Source organism: Ovis canadensis, chromosome 25 (genome assembly GCF_042477335.2).
Source record: "Ovis canadensis isolate MfBH-ARS-UI-01 breed Bighorn chromosome 25, ARS-UI_OviCan_v2, whole genome shotgun sequence".
NCBI lineage: Eukaryota > Metazoa > Chordata > Mammalia > Artiodactyla > Bovidae > Ovis > Ovis canadensis.
The window spans coordinates 15,957,505-15,973,956 of record NC_091269.1 but is presented as its reverse complement, the minus strand read 5'-3'; positions in this window follow the sequence as shown (position 1 = coordinate 15,973,956).

Below are 16,452 nucleotides of genomic sequence, written 5' to 3'. Positions count from 1 at the left end.
TGGGCCCCACCCGGAAATCACGTGGGCCCCCAGGGGAAATCACGTGGGCCCCACGGGGAAATCACGTGGGCCCCACAGGGAAATCACGTGGGCCCCACCCGGAAATCACGTGGGCCCCACCCGGAAATCACGTGGGCCCCCAGGGGAAATCACGTGGGCCCCACAGGGAAATCACGTGGGCCCCACCCGGAAATCACGTGGGCCCCACCCGGAAATCACGTGGGCCCCCAGGGGAAATCACGTGGGCCCCACGGGGAAATCACTTGGGCCCCCAGGGGAAATCACGTGGGCCCCCAGGGGAAATCACGTGGGCCCCACGGGGAAATCACGTGGGCCCCCAGGGGAAATCACGTGGGCCCCCAGGGGAAATCACGTGGGCCCCACGGGGAATTCACGTGGGCCCCACAGGGAAATCACGTGGGCCCCACCCGGAAATCACGTAGGCCCCACGGGGAAATCACGTGGGCCCCACAGGGAAATCACGTGGGCCCCACCCGGAAATCACGTGGGCCCCACCCGGAAATCATTGGGCCCCACGGGGAAATCACGTGGGCCCCACGGGGAAATCACGTGGGCCCCCAGGGGAAATCACGTGGGCCCCACGGGGAAATCACGTGGGCCCCCAGGGGAAATCACGTGGGCCCCCAGGGGAAATCACGTGGGCCCCACGGGGAAATCACGTGGGCCTCAAGGGGAAATCAGGTGGGCCCCACGGGGAAATCACGAGGGCCCCACGGGGAAATCACGTAGGCCCCACGGGGAAATCACGTGGGCCCCCAGGGGAAATCACGTGGGCCCCACCCGGAAATCACGTGGGCCCTACGGGGAAATCACGTGGGCCCCACCCGGAAATCAGGTGGGCCCCACGGGGAAATCACGTAGGCGCCACCCGGAAATCACGTGAGCCCCACCCGGAAATCACCTGGGCCCCACGGGGAAATCACGTGGGCCCCACGGGGAAATCACGTGGGCCCCCAGGGGAAATCACGTGGGCCCCAGGGGGAAATCACGTGGGCCCCCGGGGGAAATCACGTGGGCCCCACCCGGAAATCACGTGGGCCCCACGGGGAAATCACGTGGGCCCCACGGGGAAATCAGGTGGGCCCCACGGGGAAATCACGTGGGCCCCACGGGGAAATCACGTGGGCCCCAGGGGAAATCACGAGGGCCCGCAGGGGAAATCACGAGGGCCCCACGGGGAAATCACGTGGGCCCCCAGGGGAAATCACGGGGGCCCCCAGGGGAAATCACGTGGGCCCCACGGGGAAATCACGAGGGCCCCCCGGGGAAATCAGGTGGGCCCCACGGGGAAATCACGTGGGCCCCACGGGGAAATCACGTGGGCCCCAACCGGAAATCACGTGGGCCCCACGTGGAAATCACGTGGGCCCCACCCGGAAATCACGTGGGCCCCACGGGGAAATCACGTGGGCCCCCAGGGGAAATCACGTGGGTCCCCAGGGGAAATCACGTGGGCCCCACGGGGAAATCACATGGCCCCACGGGGAAATCACGTGGGCCCCACCCGGAACTCACATGGGTCCCACGGGGAAATCACGTGGGCCCCACGGCGAAATCACGTGGGCCCCCTGGGGAAATCACGTGGGCCCCCAGGAGAAATCACGTGGGCCCCCAGGGGAAATCATGTGGGCACCACGGGGAAATCACGTGGGCCCCACCCGGAAATCACGTGGGCCCCCCGGGGAAATCACGTGGGCCCCACCCGGAAATCACGTGGGCCCCACGGGAAAATCACGTGGCCCCCAGGGGAAATCACTTGGGCCCCCAGGGGAAATCACGTGGGCCCCACGGGGAAATCACGTGGGCCCCCAGGGGAAATCACGTGGGCCCCCAGGGGAAATCACGTGGGCCCCACGGGGAAATCACGTGGGCCCCACCCGGAAATCACGCGGGCCCCACGGGGAAATCACGAGGGCCCCACGGGGAAATCACGTGGGCCACACGGGTAAATCACGTGGGCCCCACCCGGAAATCACGTGGGCCCCAAGGGGAAATCACGTGGGCCCCACGGGGAAATCACGTGGGCCCCACCCGGAAATCACGTGGGCCCTACCCGGAAATCACGTGGGCCCCACGGGGAAATCACGTAGGCCCCACGGGGAAATCACGTGGGCCCCACCCGGAAATCACGTGGGCCCTACCCGGAAATCACGTGGGCCCCACGGGGAAATCACGTGGGCCCCACGGGGAAATCACGTGGGCCCCCAGGGGAAATCACGTGGGCCCCAGGGGGAAATCACGTGGGCCCCCGGGGGAAATCACGTGGGCCCCACCCGGAAATCATGTGGGCCCCACGGGGAAATCACGTGGGCGCCACCCGGAAATCACGTGAGCCCCACCCGGAAATCACGTGGGCCCCACTGGGAAATCACGTGGGCCCCAGGGGAAATCACGAGGGCCCGCAGGGGAAATCACGAGGGCCCCACGGAGAAATCACGTGGGCCCCCAGGGGAAATCACGGGGGCCCCACGGGGAAATCACGTGGGCCCCCAGGGGAAATCACGGGGGCCCCAAGGGGAAATCACGTGGGCGCCACCCGGAAATCACGTGAGCCCCACCCGGAAATCACGTGGGCCCCACGGGGAAATCAGGTGGGCCCCACGGGGAAATCACGTGGGCCCCCAGGGGAAATCACGTGGGCCCCAGGGGGAAATCACGTGGGCCCCCGGGGGAAATCATGTGGGCCCCACCCGGAAATCATGTGGGCCCCACGGGGAAATCACGTGGGCGCCACCCGGAAATCACGTGAGCCCCACCCGGAAATCACGTGGGCCCCACGGGGAAATCAGGTTGGCCCCACGGGGAAATCACGTGGGCCCCCAGTGGAAATCACGTGGGCCCCAGGGGAAATCACGAGGGCCCGCAGGGGAAATCACGAGGGCCCCACGGGGAAATCACGTGGGCCCCCAGGGGAAATCACGGGGGCCCCAAGGGGAAATCACGTGGGCCCCACGGGGAAATAACGAGGGCCCCCAGGGGAAATCACGTGGGCCCCCTGTGGAAATCACGTGGGCCCCATGGGGAAATCTCGTGGGCCCCACGGGGAAATCACGTGGACCCCACGGGGAAATCACGTGGGCCCCCACTGGAAATCACGTGGGCCTCCAGGGGAAATCACGTGGGCCTCACCCGGAAATCACGTGGGTCCCACGGGGAAATCACGGGGGCCCCACGGGGAAATCACGTGGGCCCCCAGGGGAAATCACGTGGGCCCCCAAGGGAAATCACGTGGGCCCCACGGGGAAATCACGGGGGCCTCACCCGGAAATCACGTGGGCCCCACGGGGAAATCTCGTGGGCCCCACGGGGAAATCACGTGTGCCACACGGGTAAATCACGTGGGCCCCACCAGGAAATAACGTGGGCCCCACGGGGATATCACGTGGGCCCCCAGGGAAAATCACGTGGGCCCCACGCGGAAATCACGTGGGCCCCACCCGGAAATCACGTGGGCCCCACGGGGAAATCACGTGGGCCCCCAGGGGAAATCACGTGGGCCCCACGGGGAAATCACGTGGGTCCCACCCGGAAATCACGTGGGCCCCCAGGGGAAATCACGTGGGCCCCACGGGTAAATCACGTGGGTCCCCAGGGGAAATCACGTGGGCCCCTCGGGGAAATCACGTGGGCCCCACGGGGAAATCACGTGGGCCCCACCCGGAAATCACGTGGGCCCCACGGGGATTTCACGTGGGCCCCACGGGGAAATCACGTGGGCCCCACGGGGAAATCACGTGGGCCCCCAGTGGAAATCACGTGGCCCCCACCCGGAAATCACGTGGGCCCCACGGGGAAATCACGTGGGCCCCACCTGGAAATCACGTGGGCCCCACGGGGAAATCACGTGGGCCCCACGGGGAAATCACGTGGGCCCCACCCGGAAATCACGTGGGCCCCACGGGGAAATCACGTGGGCCCCACAGGGAAATCACGTGGGCCCCACCCGGAAATCACGTGGGCCCCACGGGGAAATCACGTGTGCCCCACCCGGAAATCACGTGGGCCCCCAGGGGAAATCACGTGGGCCCCCTGGGGAAAACACTTGGCCCCCAGGGGAAATCACGTGGGCCCCACGGGGAAATCACGTGGGCCCCACGGGGAAATCACGTGGGCCCCACCCGGAAATCACTTGGGCCCCACGGGGAAATCAGGTGGGCCCCACGGGGAAATCACGTGGGCCCCCAGGGGAAATCACGTGGGCCCCCTGGGGAAATCACGTGGGCCCCACGGGGAAACCACGTGGGCCCCACGTGAAAATCACGTGGGCCCCACCCTGAAATCACGTGGGCCCCACGGGGAAATCACGTGGGCCCCACCCGGAAATCACGTGGGCCCCACGGGGAAATCACGTGGGCCCCCAGGGGAAATCACGTGGGCCCCCAGGTGAAATCACGTGGGCCCCACGGGGAAATCACGTGGGCCCCCAGGGGAAATCACGTGGGCCCCCAGGTGAAATCACGTGGGCCCCACGGGGAAATCACGGGGGCCCCCAAGGGAAATCACGTGAGCCCCACGGGGAAATCACGTGGGCCCCACGGGGAAATCATGTGGGCCCCACGGGGAAATCACGTGGGCCCCACCCGGAAATCACGTGGGCCCCACGGGGAAATCACGTGGGCCCCCAGGGGAAATCACGTGGGCCCCACGGGGAAATCACGTGGGCCCCACGTGGAAATCACGTGGGCCCCACCCTGAAATCACGTGGGCCCCACGGGGAAATCACGTGGGCCCCAACCGGAAATCACGTGGGCCCCACGGGGAAATCACGTGGGCCCTCAGGGGAAATCACGTGGGCCCCCAGTTGAAATCACGTGGGCCCCACGGGGAAATCACGTGGGTCCCACCCGGAAATCATGTGGGCCCCCAGGGGAAATCACGTGGGCCCCACCCGGAAAACACATGGGCCCCACCCGGAAATCAAGTGGGCCCCACGGGGAAATCACGTGGGGCCCACGGGGAAATCACGTGGGCCCCCAGGGGAAATCACGTGGGCCCCACGGGGAAATCACGTGGGCCCCCAGTGGAAATCACGTGGCCCCCACCCGGAAATCACGTGGGCCCCACCCTGACCTCACGTGGGCCCCACGGGGAAATCACGTGGGCCCCCAGGGGAAATCACGTGAGCCCCCAGGGGAAATCACGTGGGCCCCACGGGGAAATCACGTGGGCCCCACAGGGAAATCACGTGGGCCCCACCCGGAAATCACGTAGGCCCCACGGGGAAATCACGTGGGCCCCACAGGGAAATCACGTGGGCCCCACCCGGAAATCACGTGGGCCCCACGGGGAAATCACGTGGGCCCCACCCGGAAATCACGTGGGCCCCCAGGGGAAATCACGTGGGCCCCAGGGGAAATCACTTGGGCCCCCAGGGGAAATCACGTGGGCCCCACGGGGAAATCACGTGGGCCCCACGGGGAAATCACGTGGGCCCCCAGGGGAAATCACGTGGGCCCCCAGGGGAAATCACGTGGGCCCCACGGGGAAATCACGTGAGCCCCAGTGGAAATCAAGTGGGCCCCACGGGGAAATCACGTGGGCCCCACTGGGAAATCACGTGGGCCCCACGGGGAAATCATGTGGGCCCCACGGGAAAATCACGTGGGCCCCACCGGGAAATCACGTGGGCCCCACTGGGAAATCACGTGGGCCCCCAGGGGAAATCACGTGGGCCCCCAGGGGAAATCACGTGGGCCCCACAGGGAAGTCACTTGGGCCCCGAGGGGAAATCACGTGGGCCCCCAGGGGAAATCACGTGGGCCCCACGGGGAAATCACGTGGGCCCCACGGGGAAATCACGTGGGCCCCACGGGGAAATCACGTGAGCCCCCAGGGGAAATCACGTGGGCCCCACGGGGAAATCACGTGGGCCCCACAGGGAAATCACGTGGGCCCCACCCGGAAATCACGTAGGCACCACGGGGAAATCACGTGGGCCCCACAGGGAAATCACGTGGGCCCCACCCGGAAATCACGTGGGCCCCACGGGGAAATCACGTGGGCCCCACCCGGAAATCACGTGGGCCCCCAGGGGAAATCACGTGGGCCCCCAGGGGAAATCACTTGGGCCCCCAGGGGAAATCACGTGGGCCCCACGGGGAAATCACGTGGGCCCCACGGGGAAATCACGTGGGCCCCCAGGGGAAATCACGTGGGCCCCCAGGGGAAAACACTTGGGCCCCACGGGGAAATCACGTGAGCCCCAGGGGAAATCAAGTGGGCCCCACGGGGAAATCACGTGGGCCCCACTGGGAAATCACGTGGGCCCCACGGGGAAATCACGTGGGCCCCACCGGGAAATCACGTGGGCCCCACTGGGAAATCACGTGGGCCCCCCGGGGAAATCACGTGGGCCCCCAGGGGAAATCACGTGGGCCCCACAGGGAAGTCACTTGGGCCCCGAGGGGAAATCACGTGGGCCCCCAGGGGAAAACACTTGGGCCCCACGGGGAAATCACGTGAGCCCCAGGGGAAATCAAGTGGGCCCCACGGGGAAATCACGTGGGCCCCACTGGGAAATCACGTGGGCCCCACGGGGAAATCACGTGGGCCCCACCGGGAAATCACGTGGGCCCCACGGGGAAATCACGTGGGCCCCCAGGGGAAATCACGTGGGCCCCCAGGGGAAATCACGTGGGCCCCACAGGGAAGTCACTTGGGCCCCACGGGGAAATCACGTGGGCCCCACCCGGAAATCACATGGGTCCCACGGGGAAATCACGTGGGCCCCACGGCGAAATCACGTGGGCCCCCTGGGGAAATCACGTGGGCCCCCAGGAGAAATCACGTGGGCCCCCAGGGGAAATCATGTGGGCACCACGGGGAAATCACGTGGGCCCCACCCGGAAATCACGTGGGCCCCCCGGGGAAATCACGTGGGCCCCACCCGGAAATCACGTGGGCCCCACGGGAAAATCACGTGGCCCCCAGGGGAAATCACTTGGGCCCCCAGGGGAAATCACGTGGGCCCCACGGGGAAATCACGTGGGCCCCCAGGGGAAATCACGTGGGCCCCCAGGGGAAATCACGTGGGCCCCACGGGGAAATCACGTGGGCCCCACCCGGAAATCACGCGGGCCCCACGGGGAAATCACGAGGGCCCCACGGGGAAATCACGTGGGCCACACGGGTAAATCACGTGGGCCCCACCCGGAAATCACGGGGGCCCCAAGGGGAAATCACGTGGGCCCCACGGGGAAATCACGTGGGCCCCACCCGGAAATCACGTGGGCCCTACCCGGAAATCACGTGGGCCCCACGGGGAAATCACGTAGGCCCCACGGGGAAATCACGTGGGCCCCACCCGGAAATCACGTGGGCCCTACCCGGAAATCACGTGGGCCCCACGGGGAAATCACGTGGGCCCCACGGGGAAATCACGTGGGCCCCCAGGGGAAATCACGTGGGCCCCAGGGGGAAATCACGTGGGCCCCCGGGGGAAATCACGTGGGCCCCACCCGGAAATCATGTGGGCCCCACGGGGAAATCACGTGGGCGCCACCCGGAAAACACGTGAGCCCCACCCGGAAATCACGTGGGCCCCACGGGGAAATCACGTGGGCCCCAGGGGAAATCACGAGGGCCCGCAGGGGAAATCACGAGGGCCCCACGGAGAAATCACGTGGGCCCCCAGGGGAAATCACGGGGGCCCCACGGGGAAATCACGTGGGCCCCACGGGGAAATCACGTGGGCCCCACCTGGAAATCACGTGGGCCCCACGTGGAAATCACGTGGGCCCACGGGGAAATCACGGGGGCCCCCAGGGGAAATCACGTGAGCCCCACGGGGAAATCACGTGGGCCCCACGGGGAAATCATGTGGGCCCCACGGGGAAATCACGTGGGCCCCACCCGGAAATCACGTGGGCCCCACGGGGACATCACGTGGGCCCCACGGGGAAATCACGTGGGCCCCACGGGGAAATCACGTGGGCCCCACGGGGAAATCACGTGGGCCCCACCCTGAAATCACGTGGGCCCCACGGGGAAATCACGTGGGCCCCAACCGGAAATCACGTGGGCCCCACGGGGAAATCACGTGGGCCCTCAGGGGAAATCACGTGGGCCCCCAGGTGAAATCACGTGGGCCCCACGGGGAAATCACATGGGCCCCACCCGGAAATCAAGTGGGCCCCACCCTGAAATCACGTGGGCCCCACGGGGAAATCACGTGGGCCCCCAGTGGAAATCACGTGGCCCCCACCCGGAAATCACGTGGGCCCCACCCTGAAATCACGTGGGCCCCACGGGGAAATCACGTGGGCCCCCAGGGGAAATCACGTGAGCCCCCAGGGGAAATCACGTGGGCCCCACGGGGAAATCACGTGGGCCCCACAGGGAAATCACGTGGGCCCCACCCGGAAATCACGTAGGCCCCACGGGGAAATCACGTAGGCCCCACGGGGAAATCACGTGGGCCCCACCCGGAAATCACGTGGGCCCTACCCGGAAATCACGTGGGCCCCACGGGGAAATCACGTGGGCCCCACGGGGAAATCACGTGGGCCCCCAGGGGAAATCACGTGGGCCCCAGGGGGAAATCACGTGGGCCCCCGGGGGAAATCACGTGGGCCCCACCCGGAAATCATGTGGGCCCCACGGGGAAATCACGTGGGCGCCACCCGGAAATCACGTGAGCCCCACCCGGAAATCACGTGGGCCCCACGGGGAAATCACGTGGGCCCCAGGGGAAATCACGAGGGCCCGCAGGGGAAATCACGAGGGCCCCACGGATAAATCACGTGGGCCCCCAGGGGAAATCACGGGGGCCCCACGGGGAAATCACGTGGGCCCCCAGGGGAAATCACGGGGGCCCCAAGGGGAAATCACGTGGGCGCCACCCGGAAATCACGTGAGCCCCACCCGGAAATCACGTGGGCCCCACGGGGAAATCAGGTGGGCCCCACGGGGAAATCACGTGGGCCCCCAGGGGAAATCACGTGGGCCCCAGGGGGAAATCACGTGGGCCCCCGGGGGAAATCATGTGGGCCCCACCCGGAAATCATGTGGGCCCCACGGGGAAATCACGTGGGCGCCACCCGGAAATCACGTGAGCCCCACCCGGAAATCACGTGGGCCCCACGGGGAAATCAGGTTGGCCCCACGGGGAAATCACGTGGGCCCCCAGTGGAAATCACGTGGGCCCCAGGGGAAATCACGAGGGCCCGCAGGGGAAATCACGAGGGCCCCACGGGGAAATCACGTGGGCCCCCAGGGGAAATCACGGGGGCCCCAAGGGGAAATCACGTGGGCCCCACGGGGAAATAACGAGGGCCCCCAGGGGAAATCACGTGGGCCCCCTGTGGAAATCACGTGGGCCCCATGGGGAAATCTCGTGGGCCCCACGGGGAAATCACGTGGACCCCACGGGGAAATCACGTGGGCCCCCACTGGAAATCACGTGGGCCTCCAGGGGAAATCACGTGGGCCTCACCCGGAAATCACGTGGGTCCCACGGGGAAATCACGGGGGCCCCACGGGGAAATCACGTGGGCCCCCAGGGGAAATCACGTGGGCCCCCAAGGGAAATCACGTGGGCCCAACGGGGAAATCACGTGGGCCCCACCCGGAAATCACGAGGGCCCCACGGGGAAATCTCGTGGGCCCCACGGGGAAATCACGTGTGCCACACGGGTAAATCACGTGGGCCCCACCAGGAAATAACGTGGGCCCCACGGGGATATCACGTGGGCCCCCAGGGAAAATCACGTGGGCCCCACGCGGAAATCACGTGGGCCCCACCCGGAAATCACGTGGGCCCCACGGGGAAATCACGTGGGCCCCCAGGGGAAATCACGTGGGCCCCACGGGGAAATCACGTGGGTCCCACCCGGAAATCACGTGGGCCCCCAGGGGAAATCACGTGGGCCCCACGGGTAAATCACGTGGGTCCCCAGGGGAAATCACGTGGGCCCCTCGGGGAAATCACGTGGGCCCCACGGGGAAATCACGTGGGCCCCACCCGGAAATCACGTGGGCCCCACGGGGAAATCACGTGGGCCCCACGGGGAAATCACGTGGGCCCCACGGGGAAATCACGTGGGCCCCCAGTGGAAATCACGTGGCCCCCACCCGGAAATCACGTGGGCCCCACGGGGAAATCACGTGGGCCCCACCTGGAAATCACGTGGGCCCCACGGGGAAATCACGTGGGCCCCACGGGGAAATCACGTGGGCCCCACCCGGAAATCACGTGGGCCCCACGGGGAAATCACGTGGGCCCCACAGGGAAATCACGTGGGCCCCACCCGGAAATCACGTGGGCCCCACGGGGAAATCACGTGTGCCCCACCCGGAAATCACGTGGGCCCCCAGGGGAAATCACGTGGGCCCCCTGGGGAAAACACTTGGGCCCCCAGGGGAAATCACGTGGGCCCCACGGGGAAATCACGTGGGCCCCACGGGGAAATCACGTGGGCCCCACCCGGAAATCACTTGGGCCCCACGGGGAAATCAGGTGGGCCCCACGGGGAAATCACGTGGGCCCCCAGGGGAAATCACGTGGGCCCCCTGGGGAAATCACGTGGGCCCCATGGGGAAATCACGTGGGCCCCACGGGGAAATCACGTGGGCCACACGGGGAAATCACGTGGGCCCCCAGGGGAAATCACGTGGGCCCCACCCGGAAATCACGTGGGCCCCACCCGGAAATCACGTGGGCCCCCAGGGAAAATCACGTGGGCCCCCAGGGGAAATCACGTGGGCACCCAGGGGAAATCACGTGGGCCCCACGGGGAAATCACGTGGGCCCCACGGGGAAATCACGTGGGCCCCACCTGGAAATCACGTGGGCCCCACGTGGAAGTCACTTGGGCCCGGAGGGGAAATCACGTGGGCCCCCAGGGGAAATCACGTGGGCCCCACGGGGAAATCACGTGGGCCCCACGGGGAAATCACGTGGGCCCCACGGGGAAATCACGTGAGCCCCCAGGGGAAATCACGTGGGCCCCACGGGGAAATCACGTGGGCCCCACAGGGAAATCACGTGGGCCCCACCCGGAAATCACGTAGGCACCACGGGGAAATCACGTGGGCCCCACAGGGAAATCACGTGGGCCCCACCCGGAAATCACGTGGGCCCCACGGGGAAAGCACGTGGGCCCCACCCGGAAATCACGTGGGCCCCCAGGGGAAATCACGTGGGCCCCCAGGGGAAATCACTTGGGCCCCCAGGGGAAATCACGTGGGCCCCACGGGGAAATCACGTGGGCCCCACGGGGAAATCACGTGGGCCCCCAGGGGAAATCACGTGGGCCCCCAGGGGAAAACACTTGGGCCCCACGGGGAAATCACGTGAGCCCCAGGGGAAATCAAGTGGGCCCCACGGGGAAATCACGTGGGCCCCACTGGGAAATCACGTGGGCCCCACGGGGAAATCACGTTGGCCCCACCGGGAAAACACGTGGGCCCCACTGGGAAATCACGTGGGCCCCCAGGGGAAATCACGTGGGCCCCCAGGGGAAATCACGTGGGCCCCACAGGGAAGTCACTTGGGCCCCGAGGGGAAATCACGTGGGCCCCCAGGGGAAATCACGTGGGCCCCACGGGGAAATCACGTGGGCCCCACGGGGAAATCACGTGGGCCCCACGGGGAAATCACGTGGGCCCCACGCGGAAATCACGTGGGCCACACCCGGAAATCACGTGGGCCCCACGGGGAAATCGCGTGTGCCCTCAGGGGAAATCACGTTGGCCCCACGGAGAAATCACGTGGGCCCCATCCGGAAATCACGTGGGCCCCCAGGGGAAATCACGTGGGCCCCACGGGGAAATCACGTGGGCCCCCAGGGGAAATCACGTGCGCCCCCAGTGGAAATCACGTGGGCCCCCAGGGGAAATCACGTGGGCTCCACGGAGAAATCACGTCGGCCCCCAGGGGAAATCACGTGGGTCCCCAGGGGAAATCACGTGGGCCCCACGGGGAAATCACGTGGGCCCCCAGGGGAAATCACGTGGGCCCCACGGGGAAATGACGTGGGCCCTCAGGGGAAATCACGTGGGCCCCACGGGGAAATCACGTGGGCCCCCAGGGGAAATCAGGTGGGACCAACGGGGAAATCACGTGGGCCCCACGGGGAAATCACGTTGGCCCCTCCCGGAAATCACGTGGGCCCAACGGGGAAATCACGTGGGCCCCCAGGGGAAATCACGTGGGCCCCCAGGGGAAATCACGTGGGCCCCCAGGGGAAATCACGTGGACCCCACGGGGAAATCACGTGGGCCCCACCCGGAAATCACGTGGGCCCCACGGGGAAATCACTTGGGCCCCACGGGGAAATCACGTGGGCCCCCAGGGGAAATCACCTGGGCCCCACGGGGAAATCACGTGGGCCCCACGCGGAAATCACGTGGGCCCCACGCGGAAATCACGTGGGCCCCACGGGGAAATCACGTGGGCCCCGCCGGGAAATCACGTGGGCCTCACGGGGAAATCTCGTGGGCCCCCAGGGGAAATCACGTGCGCCCCCAGGGGAAATCACGTGGGCCCCACGGGGAAACCACGTGGGCCCCCAGGGGAAATCACGTGGGGGCCCAGGGGAAATCACGTGGGTCCCATGGGGAAATCACGTGGGCCCCACGGGGAAATCACGTAGGCCCCACGGGGAAATCACGTGGGCCCCACCCGGAAATCACGTGGGCCCCACCTGGAAATCACGTGGGCCCCACGGGGAAATCACGTGGCCCCAGAGGGGAAATCACGTGGGCCCCCAGGGGAAATCACGTGGGCCCCACGGGGAAATCACGAGGGCCCCACCCGGAAATCACGTGGGCCCCCAGGGGAAATCACGTGGGCCCCCAGGGGAAATCTCGTGGGCCCCCAGGGGAAATCACGTGGGCCCCACGGGGAAATCACGTGGCCCCTCAGGGGAAATCACGTGGGCCCCCAGGGGAAATCAGGTGGGCCCCACGGGGAAATCACGTGGCCCCTCAGGGGAAATCACGTGGGCCCCCAGGAGAAATCACGTGGGCCCCACGGGGAAATCACGTGGGCCCCACTGGGAAATCACGTGGGCCACACGGGGAAATCACGTGGGCCCCACCCGGAAATCACGTGGGCCCCACGGGGAAATCACGTGGGCCCCCAGGGGAAATCACGTGGGCCCCACGGGGAAGCCACGTGTGCCCCGAGGGGAAATAACGTGGGGCCCCTGGGGAAAACACGTGGGCCCCACGGGGAAATCACGTAGGCCCCACTGGGAAATCACGTGGGCCCCCAGGGGAAATCACGTGGGCCCCACGGGGAAATCACGTGGGCCCCACGGGGAAATCACGTGGGCCCCACGGGGAAATCACGTGTGCCCCACGCGGAAATCACGTGGGCCCCACCCGGAAATCACGTGGGCCCACGGGGAAATCACGTGGGCCCCCAGGGGAAATCACGTGGGCCCCACGGGGAAATCACGTGGGTCCCACCCGGAAATCACGTGGGCCCCCAAGGGAATTCACGTGGGCCCCACGGGTAAATCAAGTGGGTCCCCAGGGGAAATCACGTGGGCCCCTCGGGGAAATCACGTGGGCCCCACGGGGAAATCACGTGGGCCCGTCCCGGAAATCACGTGGACCCCACGGGGATATCACGTGGGCCCCACGGGGAAATCACGTGTGCCCCCAGGGGAAATCACGTGGGCCCCCTGGGGAAATCACGTGGGCCCCCAGGGGAAATCACGTGGGCCCCACCCGGAAATCACGTGGGCCCCACCCGGAAATCACGTGGGACCCACGGGGAAATCACTTGGGCCCCACGGGGAAATCACGTGGGCCCCACGGGGAAATCACGTGGGCCCCAGTCGGAAATCACGAGGGCCCCACGGGGAAATCACGTGGGCCCCCAGGGGAAATCACGTGGGCCCCACGGGGAAATCACGTGGGCCTCACGGGGAAATCACGTGGGCCCCACGTGGAAATCACGTGGGCCCCACCCTGAAATCTCGTGGGCCCCACGGGGAAATCACGTGGGCCCCAACCGGAAATCACGTGGGCCCCACGGGGAAATCACGTGGGCCCCCAGGGGAAATCACGTGGGCCCCCAGGTGAAATCACGAGGGCCCCACGGGGAAATCACGTGGGCCCCACCCGGAAATCACGTGGGCCCCCAGGGGAAATCACGTGGGCCCCCAGGGGAAATCACGTGGGCCCCACGGGGAAATCACGTGGGCCCCCAGGGGAAATCACGTGGGCCCCCGGAGGAAATCACATGGGCCCCACCCGGAAATCAAGTGGGCCCCACGGGGAAATCACGTGGGGCCCACGGGGAAATCACGTGGGCCCCCAGGGGAAATCACGTGGGCCCCACGGGGAAATCACGTGGGCCCCCAGTGGAAATCACGTGGCCCCCACCCGGAAATCACGTGGGCCCCACCCTGAAATCACGTGGGCCCCACGGGGAAATCACGTGGGCCCCCAGGGGAAATCACGTGAGCCCCCAGGGGAAATCACGTGGGCCCCACGGGGAAATCACGTGGGCCCCACAGGGAAATCACGTGGGCCCCACCCGGAAATCACGTAGGCCCCACGGGGAAATCACGTGGGCCCCACAGGGAAATCACGTGGGCCCCACCCGGAAATCACGTGCGCCCCACGGGGAAATCACGTGGGCCCCACCCGGAAATCACGTGGGCCCCCAGGGGAAATCACGTGGGCCCCCAGGGGAAATCACTTGGGCCCCCAGGGGAAATCACGTGGGCCCCACGGGGAAATCACGTGGGCCCCACGGGGAAATCACGTGGGCCCCCAGGGGAAATCACGTGGGCCCCCACGGGGAACTCACGTGGGCCCCACGGGGAAATCACGTGAGCCCCAGGGGAAATCAAGTGGGCCCCACGGGGAAGTCACGTGGGCCCAACTGGGAAATCACGTGGGCCCCACGGGGAAATCACGTGGGCCCCACGGGAAAATCACGTGGGCCCCACCTGGAAATCACGTGGGCCCCACTGGGAAATCACGTGGGCCCCCAGGGGAAATCACGTGGGCCCCCAGGGGAAATCACGTGGGCCCCACAGGGAAGTCACTTGGGCCCCGAGGGGAAATCACATGGGCCCCCAGGGGAAATCACGTGGTCCCCACGGGGAAATCACGTGGGCCCCACGGGGAAATCACGTGGGCCCCACGGGGAAATCACGTGGACCCCACGCGGAAATCACGTGGGCCACACCCGGGAATCACGTGGGCCCCACGGGGAAATCACGTGTGCCCTCAGGGGAAATCACGTGGGCCCCACGGGGAAATCACGTGGGCCCCATCCGGAAATCACGTGGGCCCCCAGGGGAAATCACGTGGGCCCCACCCGGAAATCACGTGGGCCCCCAGGGGAAATCACGTGGGCCCCACCGGGAAATCACGTGGGCCCCACGGGGAAATCACGTGGGCCCCACCCGGAAATCACGTGGGCCCCACGGGGAAATCACGTGGGCCCCCAGGGGAAATCACGTGCGCCCCCAGGGGAAATAACGTGGGCCCCCAGGGGAAATCACGTGGGCCTGCTGGGGAAATCACGTGGGCCCCACGGGGAAATCACGTGGGCCCCCAGGGGAAATCACCGGGGCCCCCGGGGAAATCACGTGGGCCCCACGGGGAAATCACGTGGGCCACACGGGGAAATCACGTCGGCCCCCAGGGGAAATCACCTGGGCCCCACCCGGAAATCACGTGGGCCCCACGGGAAATCACGTGGGCCCCCAGGGAAAATCACGTGGGCCCCCAGGGGAAATCACGTGGGACCAACGGGGAAATCACGTGGGCCCCACGGGGGAATCACGTGGGCCCCACGGGGAAATCACGTGGGCCCCCAGGGGAAATCACGTGGGCACCATGGGAAAATCACGTGGGCCCCCTGGGGAAATCACGTGGGCCCCACGGGGAAATCACGTGGGCCCCCAGGGGAAAACACGTGGGCCCCCAGGGGAAATCACGTGGGCCCAACGGGGAAATCACGTGGGCCCCCAGGGGAAATCACGTGGGCCCCACGGGGAAATCACGTGGGCCCCACCCGGAAATCACGTGGGCCCCACGGGGAAATCACGTGGGCCCCCAGGGGAAATCACGTGGGCCCCACGGGGAAATCACGAGGGCCCCACCCGGAAATCACGTGGGCCCCCAGGTGAAATCACGTGGGCCCCCAGGGGAAATCACGTGGGCCCCCAGGGGAAATCACGTGGGCCCCACGGGGAAATCACGTGGCCCCTCAGGGGAAATAACGTGGGCCCCCAGGGGAAATCACGTGGGCCCCACGGGGAATACACGGGGGCCCCCAGGGGAAATCACGTGGGCCACACGGGGAAATCACGTGGGCCCCACGGGGAAATCACGTGGGCCCCACCCGGAAATCACGTGGGCCCCACAGGGAAATCACGTGGGCCCCACGGGGAAATCACGTAGGCCCCACGGGGAAATCACATGGGCCCCACCCGGAAATCACGTGGGCCCCAAGGGGAA